The sequence below is a fragment of the Symphalangus syndactylus genome, chromosome 8 (assembly GCF_028878055.3).
Source record: "Symphalangus syndactylus isolate Jambi chromosome 8, NHGRI_mSymSyn1-v2.1_pri, whole genome shotgun sequence".
NCBI classification, from domain to species: Eukaryota; Metazoa; Chordata; class Mammalia; order Primates; family Hylobatidae; genus Symphalangus; species Symphalangus syndactylus.
The window spans coordinates 68,586,118-68,602,713 of record NC_072430.2 but is presented as its reverse complement, the minus strand read 5'-3'; the positions used below and the strand labels follow the sequence as shown (position 1 = coordinate 68,602,713).

The window sequence follows — 16,596 nt, the reverse complement described above, 5'->3', positions numbered from 1 at the left end:
CTCACATCACTTATCATTAGAGAAATGCAAATCAAAACCACAATGGGATACCATTGCACACCAGTGAGAATGGCTATTATTAAAAAGTCAAAAAATAACAGATGCTGCTGAGGTTACAGAGAAAAAGAAAAGTTTATACACTTTTGGTGTGAGTGTAAATTAGTTCAACCACTTTGGAAGACAGTGAGGTGATTCTTCAAAGATCTAAAGACAGAGATACCATTCGACTCAGCAATCCCATTACTGGGTATATACCCAAAGGACTATATAAATCATTCTGTTGTAAAGACACATGCACACATGTGTTCATTGCAGGACTATTCACAATAGCAAAGCCATAAAATCGACCTAAATGCCCATCAATGGTAGACTGGATAAAGAAAATGTGGTCCACACATACCATGGAATACTTTTATGTAACCATAAAAATCCATGAGACCCTGGCCTTTGCGGGGACATGGATGGAGTTGGAGGTCGATATCCTTAGCAAACTAATGCAGAAACAGAAAAACAAATCCTGAATGTTCTCACTTATAAGTGGGAGCTAAATGATGAGAACACATGGACACACAGAGGGAAACAAGACACACTGGGGCCTATCAAAGGGTGGAGTGTGGGAGGAGGGAGAGGATGTGGAATAATAACTAATGGGTACTAGGCTTACTATCTAGGTGATGAAATAATCTGTACAACAACCCCCCCATGACACAACTTCACCTATATAGGAAACCTGCACATGTACTCCTGAACTTAAAATAAAAGTTAAATAAAAAAGAAAATACTTGCAAACTAAACTCTATGTATATCTGACAAATAAATACTATCTACAATGTATTAGAATTTTTTAAGACTCAGCAGTATCCAATAACGACAAAGCAATCTGATTACAAAATAAGACATAAGCATAATATACATTTCATGGAATAGGAATTGTATAGAGCAATTAACCTATTAAAACATATTCAACATTATCAGCCATTTTGGAAATGCAATTTAAATCACAATGAGGTATTACTATACACGTATCAGGTTGGCTAAGATTAAAAATATTGAAAAGACCAAATGTTTTAAAAATTCAATTTAATTTTAAGTTCCAGGGTACATGTGCAGGATGTACAGGTTTGTTATATAGGTAGACACGTGCCATGGTGATTTGCTGCACCTATCAATCCATCATGTAGGTATTAAGCCCCGTGTACATTAAGTATTTATCCTGATGCTCTCTGTCCCCTTGCCCCCCGTCAGGCTGCAGTGTGTGTTGTTCCCCTCCCTGTGTCCAGGTGTTCTCATCATTCAGCTCCCACTTATAAGTGAGAACATGTGGTGCTTGGTTTTCTGTTCCTGTGTTAGTTTGCTGAGCTAAGCTCCATCCATGTCCCTGCAAAGGACATGATCTTGTTCCTTTTTAAGGCTGCATAGTATTCCATGGTGTATATGTACCACATTTTCTTTTTTTTTTTTTTTTTAATTATACTTTAGGGTTTTAGGGTACATGTGCAAAATGTGCAGGTTTGTTACATATGTATCCATGTGCCATGTTGATTTCCTGCACCCATTAACTCGTCATTTAGCATTAGGTGTATCTCCTAATGCTGTCCCTCCCCCCTCCCCCCACCCCACAACAGTCCCCGGAGCGTGATGTTCCCCTTCCTGTGTCCATGAGTTCTCATTGTTCAATTCCCACCTATGAGTGAGAACATGCGGTGTTTGGTTTTTTGTCCTTGCGATAGTTTACTGAGAATGATGGTTTCCAGTTCCATCCATGTCCCTACAAAGGACACGAACTCATCATTTTTTATGGCTGCATAGTATTCCATGGTGTATATGTGCCACATTTTCTTAATCCAGTCTATCGTTGTTGGACATTTGGGTTGGTTCCAACTCTTTGCTATTGTGAATAGTGCGGCAATAAACATACGTGTGCATGTGTCTTTATAGCAGCATGATTTATAGTCCTTTGGGTATATACCTAGTAATGGGATGGCTGGGTCAAATGGTATTTCTAGTTCTAGATCCCTGAGGAATCACCACACTGACTTCCACAATGGTTGAACTAGTTTACAGTCCCACCAACAGTGTAAAAGTGTTCCTATTTCTCCACATCCTCTCCAGCACCTGTTGTTTCCTGATTTTTTAATGATGGCCATTCTAACTGGTGTGAGATGGTATCTCACTGTGGTTTTGATTTGCATTTCTCTGATGGCCAGTGATGAGGAGCATTTCTTCATGTGTTTTTTGGCTGCATAAATGTCTTCTTTTGAGAAGTGTCTGTTCATGTCCTCTGCCCACTTTTTGATGGGGTTGTTTGTTTTTTTCTTGTAAATTTGTTTGAGTTCATTGTAGATTCTGGATATTAGCCCTTTGTCAGATGAGTAGGTTGCAAAAATTTTCTCCCATTGTGTAGGTTGCCTGTTCACTCTGATGATAGTTTCTTTTGCTGTGCAGAAGCTCTTTAGTTTAATGAGATCCCATTTGTCGATTTTGGCTTTTGTTGCCATTGCTTTTGGTGTTTTAGACATGAAGTCCTTGCCCACGCCTATGTCCTGAATGGTATTGCCTAGGTTTTCTTGTAGGATTTTAATGGTTTTAGGTCTAACATATAAGTCTTTAATCCATCTTGAATTAATTTTTGTATAAGGTGTAAGGAAAGGATCCAGTTGCAGCTTTCTACATATGGCTAGCCAGTTTTCCCAGCACCATTTATTGAATAGGGAATCCTTTCCCCATTTCTTGTTTTTGTCAGGTTTGTCAAAGATCAGATAGTTGTAGCTGTGTGGCATCATTTCTGAGGGCTCTGTTCTGTTCCATTGATCTATGTCTCTTTTGTGGTACCAGTACCATGCTGTTTTGGTTACTGTAGCCTTGTAGTATAGTTTAAAGTCAGGTAGCGTGATGCTTCCAGCTTTGTTCTTTTGGCTTAGGATTGACTTGGCGATGCGGGCTCTTTTTTGGTTCCATATGAACTTTAAAGTAGTTTTTTCCAATTCTGTGAAGAAAGCCATTGGTAGCTTGATGGGGATGGCATTGAATCTATAAATCACCTTGGGCAGTATGGCCATTTTCACGATATTGATTCTTCCAACCCATGAGCATGGAATGTTCTTCCATTTGTTTGTATCCTCTTTTATTTCATTGAGCAGTGGTTTGTAGTTCTCCTTGAAGAGGTCCTTCACATCCCTTGTAAGTTGGATTCCTAGGTATTTTATTCTCTTTGAAGCAATTGTGAATGGGAGTTCACTCATGATTTGGCTCTCTGTTTGTCTGTGATTGGTGTACAAGAATGCTTGTGATTTTTGTACATTAATTTTGTATCCTGAGACTTCGCTGAAGTTGCTAATCAGCTTAAGGAGATTTTGGGCTGAGACAATGGAGTTTTCTAGATATACAATCATGTCATCTGCAAAAAGGGACAATTTGACTTCCTCTTTTCCTAATTGAATACCCTTTATTTCCTTCTCCTGCCTGATTGCTCTGGCCAGAACTTCCAGCACTATGTTGAATAGTAGCGGTGAGAGAGGGCATCCCTGTCTTGTGCCAGTTTTCAGAGGGAATGCTTCCAGTTTTTGCCCATTCAGTATGATATTGGCTGTGGGTTTGTTGTAGATAGCTCTTATTATTTTGAGATATGTCCCATCAATACCTAATTTATTGAGAGTTTTCAGCATGAAGGGTTGTTGAATTTTGTCAAAGGCCTTTTCTGCATCTATTGAGATAATCATGTGGTTTTTGTCTTTGGTTCTGTTTATATGCTGGATTACATTTATTGATTTGCGTATGTTGAACCAGCCTTGCATCCCAGGGATGAAGCCCACTTGATCATGGTGGATAAGCTTTTTGATGTGCTGCTGGATTCGGTTTGCCAGTATTTTATTGAGGATTTTTGCATCAATGTTCATCAAGGATATTGGTATGAAATTCTCTTTTTTGGTTATGTATCTGCCAGGTTTTGGTATCAGGACGATGCTGGCTTCGTAAAATGTGTTAGGGAGGATTCCCTCTTTTTCTATCAATTGGAATAGGTTCAGAAGGAATGGTACCAGTTCCTCCTTGTACCTCTGGTAGAATTCAGCTGTGAATCCATCAGGTCCTGGACTCTTTTTGGTTGGTAAGCTATTGATTATTGCCACAATTTCAGAACCTGTTATTGGTCTATTCAGAGATTCAACTTCTTCCTGGTTTAGGCTTGGGATGGTGTATTTGTTGAGGAATTTATCCATTTCTTCTAGATTTTCTAGTTTATTTGCATAGAGGTGTTTGTAGTATTCTCTGATGGTAGATTGTATTTCTGTGGGATCGGTGGTGATATCCCCTTTTTCGTTTTTTATTGCATCTATTTGATTCTTCTCTCTTTTCTTCTTTATTAGTCTTGCTAGCGGTCCATCAATTTTGTTGATCTTTTCAAAAAACCAGCTCCTGGATTAATTTTTTGAAGGGTTTTTTGTGTCTCTATTTCCTTCAGTTCTGCTCTGATTTTAGTTATTTCTAGCCTTCTGCTAGCTTTTGAATGTGTTTGCTCTTGCTTTTCTAGTTCTTTTAATTGTGATGTTAGGGTGTCAATTTTGGATCTTTCCTGCTTTCTCTTGTGGGCATTTAGTGCTATAAATTTCCCTCTACACACTGCTTTGAACGTGTCCCAGAGATTCTGGTATGTTGTGTCTTTGTTCTCGTTGGTTTCAAAGAACATCTTTATTTCTGCCTTCATTTCATTATGTACCCAATAGTCATTCAGGAGCAGGTTGTTCAGTTTCCATGTAGTTGAGCGGTTTTGACTGAGTTTCTTAATCCTGAGTTCTAGTTTGATTGCACTGTGGTCTGAGAGACAGTTTGTTATAATTTCTGTTCTTTTACATTTGCTGAGAAGAGCTTTACTTCCAACTATGTGGTCAATTTTGGAATAGGTGTGGTGTGGTGCTGAAAAAAATGTATATTCTGTTGATTTGGGGTGGAGAGTTCTGTAGATGTCTATTAGGTCCACTTTATGTAGAGCTGAGTTCAATTCCTGGATATCCTTGTTAACTTTCTGTCTCGTTGATCTGTCTAATGCTGACAGTGGGGTGTTAAAATCTCCCATTATTATTGTGTGGGAGTTTAAGTCCCTTTGTAGGTCACTGAGGACTTGCCTTATGAATCTGGGTGCTCCTGTGTTGGGTGCATATATATTTAGGATAGTTAGCTCTTCTTGTTGAATTGATCCCTTTACCATTATGTAATGGCCTTCTTTGTCTCTTTTGATCTTTGTTGGTTTAAAGTCTATTTTATCAGAGACTGGGATTGCAACCCCTGCCTTTTTTTGTTTTCCAGTTGCTTGATAGATCTTCCTCCATCCCTTTATTTTGAGTCTATGTGTGTCTCTGCACGTGAGATGGGTTTCCTGAATACAGCACACTGATGGGTCCTGACTCCTTATCCAGTTTGCCAGTCTGTGTCTTTTGATTGGAGCATTTAGCCCTTTTACATTTAACGTGAATATTGTTATGTGTGAATCTGATCCTGTCATTATGATGTTAGTTGGTTATTTTGCTCGTTAGTTGCTATAGTTTCTTCCTAGCCTCGATGGTCTTTACAATTTGGCATGTTTTTGCAGGGGCTGGTACCGGTTGTTCCTTTCCATGTTTAGTGCTTCCTTCAGGAGCTCTTTTAGGGCAGGCCTGGTGGTGACAAAATCACTCAGCGTTTGCTTGTCTGTAAAGTATTTTATTTCTCCTTCACTTATGAAGCTTAGTTTGGCGGGATAGGAAATTCTGGGTTGAAAATTCTTTTCTTTAAGAATGTTGAATATCGGCCCCCACTCTCTTCTGGCTTGTAGAGTTTCTGCTGAGAGATCAGCTGTTAGTCTGATGGGCTTCCCTTTGTGGGTAACCCGACCTTTCTCTCTGGCTGCCCTTAACATTTTTTCCTTCATTTCGACTTTGGTGAATCTGACAATTATGTGTCTTGGAGTTGCCCTTCTCGAGGAGTATCTTTGTGGCGTTCTCTGTATTTCCTGAATCTGAATGCTGGCCTGCCTTGCTAGATTGGGGAAGTTCTCCTGGATAATATCTTGCAGAGTGTTTTCCAACTTGGTTCCATTCTCCCCATCATTTTCAGGTACACCAATCAGACGTAGGTTTGGTCTTTTCACATAGTCCCAAATTTCTTGGAGGCTTTGTTCATTTCTTTTTATTCTTTTTTCTCTAAACTTCCCTTCTCTCTTCATTTCATTCATTTCATCTTCTATCAGTGATACCCTTTCTTCCAGTTGATCGCATCTGCTACTGAGGCTTCTGCATTCTTCGCGTAGTTCTCGAAACTTGGCTTTCAGCTCCATCAGCTCCTTTAAGCCCTTCTCTCCATTGGTTATTCTAGTTATCCATTCTTCTAATTTTTTTTCAAAGTTTTTAACTTCTTTGCTATTGTTTTGAATTTCCTCTCGTAGCTCAGAGTAGTTTGATCGTCTGAAGCCTTCTTCTCTCAACTCATCAAAGTCATCCTCCATCCAGCTTTGTTCCGTTGCTGGTGAGGAACTGCGTTCCTTTGGAGGAGGAGAGGTGCTCTGTTTTTTAGAGTTTCCAGTTTTTTTGGTCTGTTTTTTCCCCATCTTTGTGGTTTTGTCTACTTTTTGTCTTCGATGATGGTGATGTACAGATGGGTTTTTGGTGTGGATGTTCTTTCTGTTTGTTAATTTTCCTTCTACCAGACAAGACCCTCAGCTGCAGGTCTGTTGGAGTTTACTAGAGGTCCACTCCAGACCCTGTTTGGCTGGGTGTCAGCAGCGGTGGCTGCAGAACAGCGGATTTTCGTGAGACCACAAATTCAGCTGTCTGATAGTTCCTCTGAAAGTTTTGTCTCAGAGGAGTACCCGGTTGAATGAGGTGTCAGTCTGTCCCTACTGGGGGGGGTGCCTCCCAGTTAGGCTGCTCAGGGGTGAGGGACCCACTTTAGGAGGCAGTCTGTCCGTTCTCAGATCTCCAGCTGCATGCTGGGAGAACCACTACTCTCTTCAAAGCTGTCAGTCAGACAGGGACATTTAAGGCTGTGGAGGTTCTCGCTGAGTTTTTGGTTGTCTGTGCCCTGCCCCCAGAGGTGGAGCCTACAGAGGCAGGCAGGCCTCCTTGAGCTGTGGTGGGCTCCACCCAGTTCGAGCTTCCTGGCTGCTTTGTTTACCTAAGCAAGCCTGGGCAATGGCGGGCGCCCCTCCCCCAGCCTCGTTGCCGCCTTGCAGCGTGATCTCAGACTGCTGTGCTAGCAATCAGCAAGACTCTGTGGGCATAGGACCCTCCGAGCCAGGTGCGGGATACAATCTCCTAGTGTGCCGTTTTCCAGGCCCGTTGGAAAAGCGCAGTATTAGGACGGGACTGACCCGATATTCCAGGTGCCGTCTGTTTCCCCTTTCTTTGACTAGGAAAGGGAACTCCCTGACCCCTTGCGCTTCCCGAGTGAGGCAATGCCTCGCCCTGCTTCGGCTCATGCACAGTGCGCTTCACCGACTGTCCTGAACCCACTGTTAGGCACTCCCTAGTGAGATGAAACCGATACCTCAAGCAGAAATGCAGAAATCACCCGTCTTCTGTGTCGCTGGGGCTGGGAGCTGGAGACCGGAGCTGTTCCTATTCGGCCATCTTGGCTCCACCCAGTACCACATTTTCTTTATCCAGTCTATCATCTAGAAAAACCCATCATCGCAGCCCCAAATCTTAAGCTGATAAGCAACTTCAGCAAAGTCTCAGGGTTCAAAATCAATGTGCAAAAATCACAAGCATTCCTATACACAAACAATAGAAAAGCAGAGAGCCAAATCATGAATGACCTCCCATTCGCAATTGCTACAAAGATAATAAAATACCTAGGAATACAGCTAACAAAGGAAGTGAAGGACCTCTTCAAGGAGAATTTCAAACCACTGCTACAGGAAATAAGAGAGGACACAAACAAATGGAAAAATATCCCATGCTCATGAATAGGGAGAATCAATATCATGAAAATGGCCATGCTGCCCAAAGTAATTTACAGATTCAATGCTATTCCCATTAAACTACCATTGACATCCTTCCCAGAATTAGAAAAATACTACCTTAAAATTCATATGGAACCAAAAAAGGGCTGGTATAGAAAGACGATTCTAAGCAAAAAAGAAAGCTGGAGGCATCACACTACCAGAATTCAAACTATATGACAGGGGTACAGTAACCAACAAAAAAAAAACAAAATGAAAACAGACACATAGACTAATGGAACAGAATAAAGACCTCAGAAATAAGACCAAACATCTACAACCATCTGATCTTCGACAAACCTGACAAAAACAAGCAATGAGGAAAGGATTCTCTATTTAATAAATGGTGCTGGGAAAACTGGCTAGCCGTGTGTAGAAAATAGAAACTGGACCCTTTCCTTATACCTTATATAAAAATTAACTCAAGATGGATTAAAGACTTAAATGTAAAACCTAAAACTATAAAAACCCTAGAAGAAAATCTGGAAGTACCATTCAGGACATAGGCATGGGCAAAGATTTCATTACAAAAAAATCAAAAGCAATTGCAACAAAAGCCAAAATTGACAAATGGCAACTAATTAAACTATGGAGCGTCTGCGCAGCAAAAGTAACTATCATCAGAGTGATGAGACAACCTACATAATTGGAGAAAATTTTTGCAATCTATCCACCTGACAAAGGTCTAATACCCAGAATCTACACGGAGCTTAAACAAATTTACAAGTAAATGGCAAACAAACCCATTAAATGTGGGCAAAGGAAATGAGCAGACCAAATGCTTTTGAGGATGTGAAGAAACTAGATTTTACATACATTATTGGTGGGAATGGGAAGCAGCAAAACCACTCTGAAAACAATATGTCAGTTTTTAATAAAACTAAACATGCAACTGCCATATGACTCAGCAATTGCACTCTTGGGCATTCATCCCTAATAAATAAAGTGTGTGTTCAAACAAAAATCTGTACATGAAAGTTCATGGCAAATTTACTTTTTAGTAGCCCAGAAGTTTGAACAATGTAGATATCTTTTAATAGTTAAATGGCTAAACATATTATGTTAGCCATGTGAATATTACAAAGATTCATGCTGTGGAATACTACTCTGTGATATAAAGGAACATATTATTTAGGTACAACAACCTGGTTAAATCTCCAGAGAACTATGCTGAATGAAAAAATCCAATCCCTAAATGGAACATACTGGATGATCCCACTTATGTAATATTTTTGAAATGACAAAATTATAGAAATGGAGAACATACAAGTGGCTGCCAGGGGTAAAAGAGGGGATTGGGATGGCAGGGGAAGGAGCTTGGGTACGAAAGGACAACATTAAAGGAGCCTGGTAATTTCACCGTTGTGTGTTTTGAGTATATATATCCGTGTCAATATCTTTTTGGGCTATCATACTATAGTTTTGCAATATATTACTATTAGGGGTAACTGGATAAAGGGTATATGAGATGTCACTTTTTTGTCCTTACAACTGCATGTAAATTTAAAATTTTTATCTAAGAAAGAATATTAAAAACAAGTTTTTAAGTATAACTACTTCAAATTTCTGCCAAGGGGCTTTCTTTCACACATGTGTCAGTTAATGCCCTAAGAAAGTTAATTCTACTAGGGAGCAGTTCTTAGCAACAACTGTGACCAGAAAAATAAGAATGTGTAATTCTAAACCTCTCTTGGATGAAGATACTATAAATCTTTTTTAAAAGTTATTTGACTCAGTTGGAAAGACTATGCAGAAATTGGAGCCCTTATACATCACTGGTGCTAATGTAAAATGGTGCAGGTGCTACAGAAAAGAGTATGGCAATTTCAAAAAATTGAAAATAGAGTTACTATATGACTCAGTAATTCACTTCAGGATATATATCCAAGAAATTGAAATCAAAGACTCAAAAAGATATTTGTATATCCACATTCATAGCAGCATTATTTATAACAGCCAAAAGGAGGAAGCAACTTAAGTGTTCATTGATGGAAGAATGCATAAACAAAATGTGGCATATACATACAGTGGAATATTACTCAGCATAAGAAGAAATTTAATCCCAACACATACTACAGCATGAAAGAACCTTGAAGATATTATACTAAGTGAAATAAGCCAGTCACAAAAGGACAAACACTGTATGCTTCCACTTACTGCCTACGGGCTTTCTTTCACACATGTGAGCATTAATAGTGTGAGTACCTAGACTGGTCAAAATCATAGAGACAGAAAATAATATGGTGTTTGCCTGGGGCTGTAGAATGGAGAAAGAGGGAATTATTGTTACTGGGTACAGAGTTTCAGCTTGGAAAGATAAAAGGAGTTTTGGAGATAGATAATAGTGATGGCTGCACAGCAAGGCGAATGCACTTAATGCTACTGAACTGTACACTTAAAAATGGTTAAAGGGTAAATTTTATGCTTTGTATATTTCACCATAATAAAAAAATGTTAAAATGAAAATGTGCTTGACTCAGATAAAATAAGGTGCCTCATAGTATTTTTTTTCTCTATATATCTGGTAATATACTTCATCTTCCTCACTCCAATTTGGTCTGACTTTGATAAAATGTGGAGGCTGTCAACCTCCTATGTTTTTTTATCCATATACCAGTATTCTTGTGCATCCTCTTTAAATGGGTCTAGAAGGAAATCCATTTGCTAAGTTCATTCAGAGTATAGAATTTATGCTTGAAATTTAAGTGTGAAGGATGAACTTATAAAACTCAGGTATAATCCATGAAACCCAAGGATAGGCAATACAGACAGACATCCCCAGAATATGAACAAGCCATTAGAATGTCATTAGTAAACAAACATCTCCAATTTGTCTCTCTATGTATATTTGGCTTATTTCTCTATCTGAAGTCAGGAATTATTGATGCTTTTCTTGCTGCATACAGTGCTACCTCTCAGCCCCCAAACTTACCTGAGTAGATGAGACCAAATAGCTTTTTCAGTTCCAATGAGAAATGCCTAGAAAGAGAATCTAATGGTTTTTTTTTTTTCTAGGTCAATTCCATGCCCCTTATTCAATGAACCATGGGATCATGTGGGAGAATAAACATGGATATTGAGGATGAGTCCAGTGAATTGAGCCTTTCATCAGCTACTACTAGAACTTCCTCCATACTTTCTGAACATTCACTGTCTAGTACCTGACAACCTTGTCTATGGCAAATTTCTGCCTGAAGGCTTTCTTTCACCCATGTGTAAGTTAATGCCCTAAAAAGGTTAGTGCTCTTAGGGAGCAGCCTTTTGAAATGACAAATGGGAATTAGAGGATAAATACTAGACCCGACATTCCCCTGGAAAAGGAAGGGGATAACTCTGAGGCATATATTATTCCGGATTTCAGAGGTCTGCAGTAGAAGTGAGCCCCAGTTGTCCATAGTACTAACCTTGTAATAGCATACCCTCTTCTGGCTTTATCCTCTTTTGCATTTCAATTTCTAAATCCCCTAATGGTGCTTCCTTTGGTCAACTTCCAAGTAAACTATAATACCTCAAATTCCCATCTAAAGTTTTATGGCCTTCATTCAGTGCTGGCATGATGGAGGGAAACAGAAGAGGCCAGTAATTGATGAAGATAAGAGACGTAAGCAAAAGCCATAAGAAAGTGGTGTCTATAGTGGAGACCGCTGAGTCAGTGTACAGAAAGTAAATACGGCTTGAACACTGGAGGAAGATCTGATCTGTGCAAAACAAGAAAGAAGAATTGTTCCAGAATAGGGCTCAAAGTCTTCAATCAGATCATGGAGTAAAATAATTAAGAGGCAAGCCAAGTAAAATTCATCACTTTGGAATCTTAGATTGAAATGTAAAGGGAGAGGGACCCTGCTGGATATCTGAATACAGAAGATTCCCCACCTATGGTCAATGACTTGAAGCATACTAAGGATATTTCTCAGCTGAGGTCCAGTAGAGTGAATTAATTGATACATATATTCTTAGTTCACTTGAATAAAAATGTTAATCTGTCTAGGCAGACTTTATAATATGGCAAACATGGTAAAAGCATATCATATGGTAAAATATACAGTCTATGTCTCAATTTAGATTAATGTAGTGCTTCTTATAAGAGGAAATGATTGTTTTCTTGTAGGTATAATTTTTAAAAATAAGACCTTCAGCTTAAAGCTCAATAAAACACAACATTTTCGGGCTTAAAAACAGAGTACTTCAGACCTTCACTCAGGTGCATGTTAATGTACAAGCAAAGATACAAAGATTCAACAACCTGATATTCAGTGTAAATTGTTTCACTCTTGCAGAAAAGGGTATAAAGATTACTCAACCAACACTAAAGTGTAGACACTGAGGCTCTTCTCGGTGATAGCTGATGAGGAGGAACCATTCCAATATCCTTAACTAGTTGATTGAATTGCAGTTTTAAATAACTCTTTAAATGCTAAGCACCTCTTGAAACAGAGCAGAAAGAATTTTAGTAATTGATTATCATCTATATTTTTAAATTACTAGATACTCCATAGTCATTTTTACTTCAAAGTGGTTGGATTTCCTTTATGAATTACACTGACAAATCACTAATGGAATGTGAGTTACAAATGAACCCAGACACACCAGTAAAAATGGCATGCTCTGTTTCTTCTTTAATGTAACCCCTTCTGCTCTACAAATTTGGCAAAGATGGATACAGTATAAAAATAAATAATCAAAGAGACTTGACAAGATAAACATTTTCATAGACCAGAGACAAAAATAGAAGGCTGAAGTGGTTAATGGAGCTGAAGTACCATATTCCAAAGCAGGCAATAGAAGCTACAACTTCATCTCCTAGGGGGTGGGAAGGACTACAGATCCGTGTAAAATGGAGAAATAAAGTTGGCCTCACTGCTTAAATCTAGGAGCTTATGATTAATAAAATTAGGGTGAAAATATACTGACAACTGGTGCCTGAGGCTAGAATTTTTGTGGGGTTTCCAGGCAATGTAAGCCTGAGGATACTGGCATAGCCTCAGGACAGGGCTGCCTGAGGCTCACTAACCAGTCTTGTAAATCCTTCGTATCCCTACCAGGCAGGAGGCACAACCCTTGATTATAAAATAGCCTCATAACTTCTTGTCAGGGAGGAGGGAGCCAAGGGAATTAAAGAAAAATAAAGCAATGCAAAGCAAAAAATATGTTCCCCTCAAATAAGCCTGTGACCCACAATTCTAAAATGCATGAAGAAATCTAAAGCTAAGAAATACAACCAACATTCTAAGTGTTCTTGCCATGAAAAATAAGTGTTTGAGAAAATATGTTAATTAGCTCAATGTAGCTGTTTTACAATGTATACATATTTCAAAACAACATGTTGTGCAGGATAAATATATAAAAATTTTCTCAATTAAAAAATAAGTTAATTTTTAAAAGTAAAAATACAACCAACTAAATACAGGACAGGAATTGCCTCTTGATGATGTTGATTGTATGAAATAATTTGACAAATATTTTATAATAAATTTAGTTTGTATACTCAAGAGATTAAAACATACCATTCAGAAATGAACAAGAAAGTATTAAATAATAAGTTACATATATAAAATATGAATATTAAAAATAATCAGGTTGCCAGGGTTGAGTGCACCAGCGAATAGATCGCTGAGGGAGCCTAGGGGATTGCTTAGGGATTCTGGCCAGCTGAGTGTTGTCTGTTGCCACCCATTGACGTCAAGATGCCTGAGGCTGGATGGATTTTTGTGGTTGTCCTATGAGAAAGCTTCTGAAGCTTATTATGTCAATGGCCACTATGTTATCTTTCTCCAGCTGTCTCTTTGCTGTCCTGAGATTTTAAAATGTTTTCTATGGGGTTAATCCACACTTTAATTATCAGACTACCAGGTTTCTGGCTAAGGAAGAGTTTTATAAATTCTATAGCTTATGTGACGAGACAGCCTAGTTATCACTGGGATCAATCACTGGAGGAACAATTTACCCAGGCTTAATTATCACCCCTGCTGCAATCTACCACATACTCCAGTTTTTCCCCATCACCATGGACATTCAGAATGTCTGCGTGAATCCTCCTTCATCATTATTGACATTGCCACCTTACAAAAGAGCTCAAGGATGCAGGCATTGGGCTTCTTTTGGTTGCTGTGTTTGCTATGGTTCCAAAATATATCTTCCAATCTGTGACTGGCTCATATGATAATGAAGGGATTGCCATCTTTTGGATCCTACTCACCTACAATATGTGGATCAAGGCAGTAAAGACTGGTTGCATCTATTGGGAGGCTAAGTGTGCCCTTGCTTGTTTCTGTATGGACTCTTCATGGTGAGGTGTTGTGTTCCTGATCAACTTGATCCCTCTCCATCTACTGGTGCTGATGCTCACAGGCTGTTTCTCCCACTGGATCTACATGGCCTGCTGTACTGTTTACTGCCTGGGCACTATTCTTTCTATGCAGACCTGTTCTGTGGCTTTCCAGCCCGTCTTTTCATCAGAGTGCATGGAAACCATTGGGGTTTTTGGTCTTGGCCATATCCATGTCTTTCTGGATTACCTGTGCAACAAGTTGAATCCACAGCAAATTGAAGTTCTTTTCCAGTGTCCTCTCTCTAGTAGGCCTTATCCTTCTCACTATGGGAGTTCTCTTCATGCTGACAGAAAAAAATCCCTCCTTGGACAGGGCATTTCTACTCACTGCTGTATCCTTCTTATGCTAAGATCAACACCCCATCATTGCTTCTGTGTCTGAGCATCAGCCATGACTTGATCCTCATACTATTTTGACGTGCATTTCCTTGTCCTTATGTTTCTTTTTTTTTCTTTTTTTATTATTATTATACTTTAAGTTTTAGGGTACATGTGCACAATGTGCAGGTTTGTTACATATGTATCCATGTGCCATGTTGGTGTGCTGCACCCATTAACTAGTCATTTAGCATTAGGTATATCTCTTAATGCTGTCCCTCCCCCCTCCCCCCAGGCCACAACAGTCCCCAGAGTGTGATGTTCCCTTTCCTGTGTCCATGTGTTCTCATTGTTCAATTCCCACCTATGAGTGAGAACATGCGGTGTTTGGTTTTTTTCCTTGAGTTTGTTTACTGAGAATGATGGTTTCCAGTTTCATCCATGTCCCTACAAAGGACATGAACTCATCATTTTTATGGCTGCATAGTATTCCATGGTGTATATGTGCCACATTTTCTTAATCCAGTCTATTGTTGTTGGACATTTGGGTTGGTTCCAAGACTTTGCTATTGTGAATAGTGCTGCAATAAACATACGTGTGCATGTGTCTTTATAGCAGCATGATTTATAGTCCTTTGGGTATATACCCAGTAATGGGATGGCTGGGTCAAATGGTATTTCTAGTTTTGGCCTCTATTCTGCTTTAGCAACTTGTTTGATGCTCAGAGGTTTAATATCATGTATGGTGTGGCCAGTGTGCACTTTTAAGCTGTAATGGTGCATCTAATGCTAGTATTGGCACCTGTTGCGTATTCTTTCCAGCACTGGAGTCTCCCAAATATTGTCCACATATAGGAAGAGACTGGACATAAGTCATCCAGGCAAGAAAAGCAGCAGGATTCTACCTACCTGATTTAGAATGAAGCAGTAAGTGGGATGATATTAATGCTAAAATGGCCTTGGTCCATTTTGGCTTTCTTTCTCATCCCTTACACTTTTTACTCACTCCTGGGTGACCAGTAAGGCCTTCTCTTCTTCTTCCTTCATGCTATATGCCTGGGGTGGATATGGCAGTAGCAAAATTTCTGATGACTACTGAGAAGCATATTGTTGGCTTTGTCACAATACTCCAGAGGATGCAAAGGTCATATTATGTTGGGATCATAGCTACCAGATTATAACTAAGGTGAACTGGACAATTTTTGTGGACAATAACGCATGAAATAATACCAATATTTACTGAGTAGTTCAGGCAATGATATCCACAGAGGAAAACCCTATGAGATCATGAGAAAGCATGAGGTCAGCTACGTGCTGTTCATTTTTGGAGACTTCACTGAGTATTGCTATGATGATATCAACAAGTTTCTTTGGGTGGTCCAGATTGGAGGTAGCACAAACACAAGAAAACATATCAAGGAGAATGACTATTATACTCCAATTGGGGAATTCTGTGTGGGCCATGAGGGTTCTCCAGTGCTGCTCAACTGCCTCATGTACAAGATGTGTTACTACCATTCTGGACTGGTTTACACAAAAGCCAACCATCCATCAAGCTTTGACCATGTTGGGAATGCTGAGATTGGGAATAAAGGCTTACTTTGAGCTTTATGTCCTGGAGAAAGCATATATCACAGAACATTGGCTGGTTAGAAAAAAGACAAGGTAAAGGATCTGGATAATCCAGGCCCATCAAGGACATAAATGTCATGTCCAGCTCTGATATGCTTCACACTTAGTGCATCATATTTAGGATGCTGAAGATTTTTTTATATGCCTTTTATAAGAACAGATCTAGATGAGATTAGAATTGTATGCAACTTTTGTCCTAGGCAATATTTTATTTGGATGGGCCAAATACAATAATTTTTACAATTCTAAGCAGGTTACCAATAAAATGTCATGGCTTTACTGTGGTCAATTAAAGGGAGGAATAAAAAATAAAAATAATCTAATCAAAATATGAGAAATAATAATA

At 39.1% G+C, this 16,596-nt stretch overlaps 1 pseudogene; it reads left to right on the top strand.

The window, feature by feature from the left end:
* The first annotated feature begins 9,272 nt into the window (after nucleotides 1-9,272).
* Nucleotides 9,273-16,322, top strand: LOC129488750 (dolichyl-diphosphooligosaccharide--protein glycosyltransferase subunit STT3A-like; annotated as a pseudogene).
* The last annotated feature ends 274 nt before the right edge of the window (nucleotides 16,323-16,596 follow it).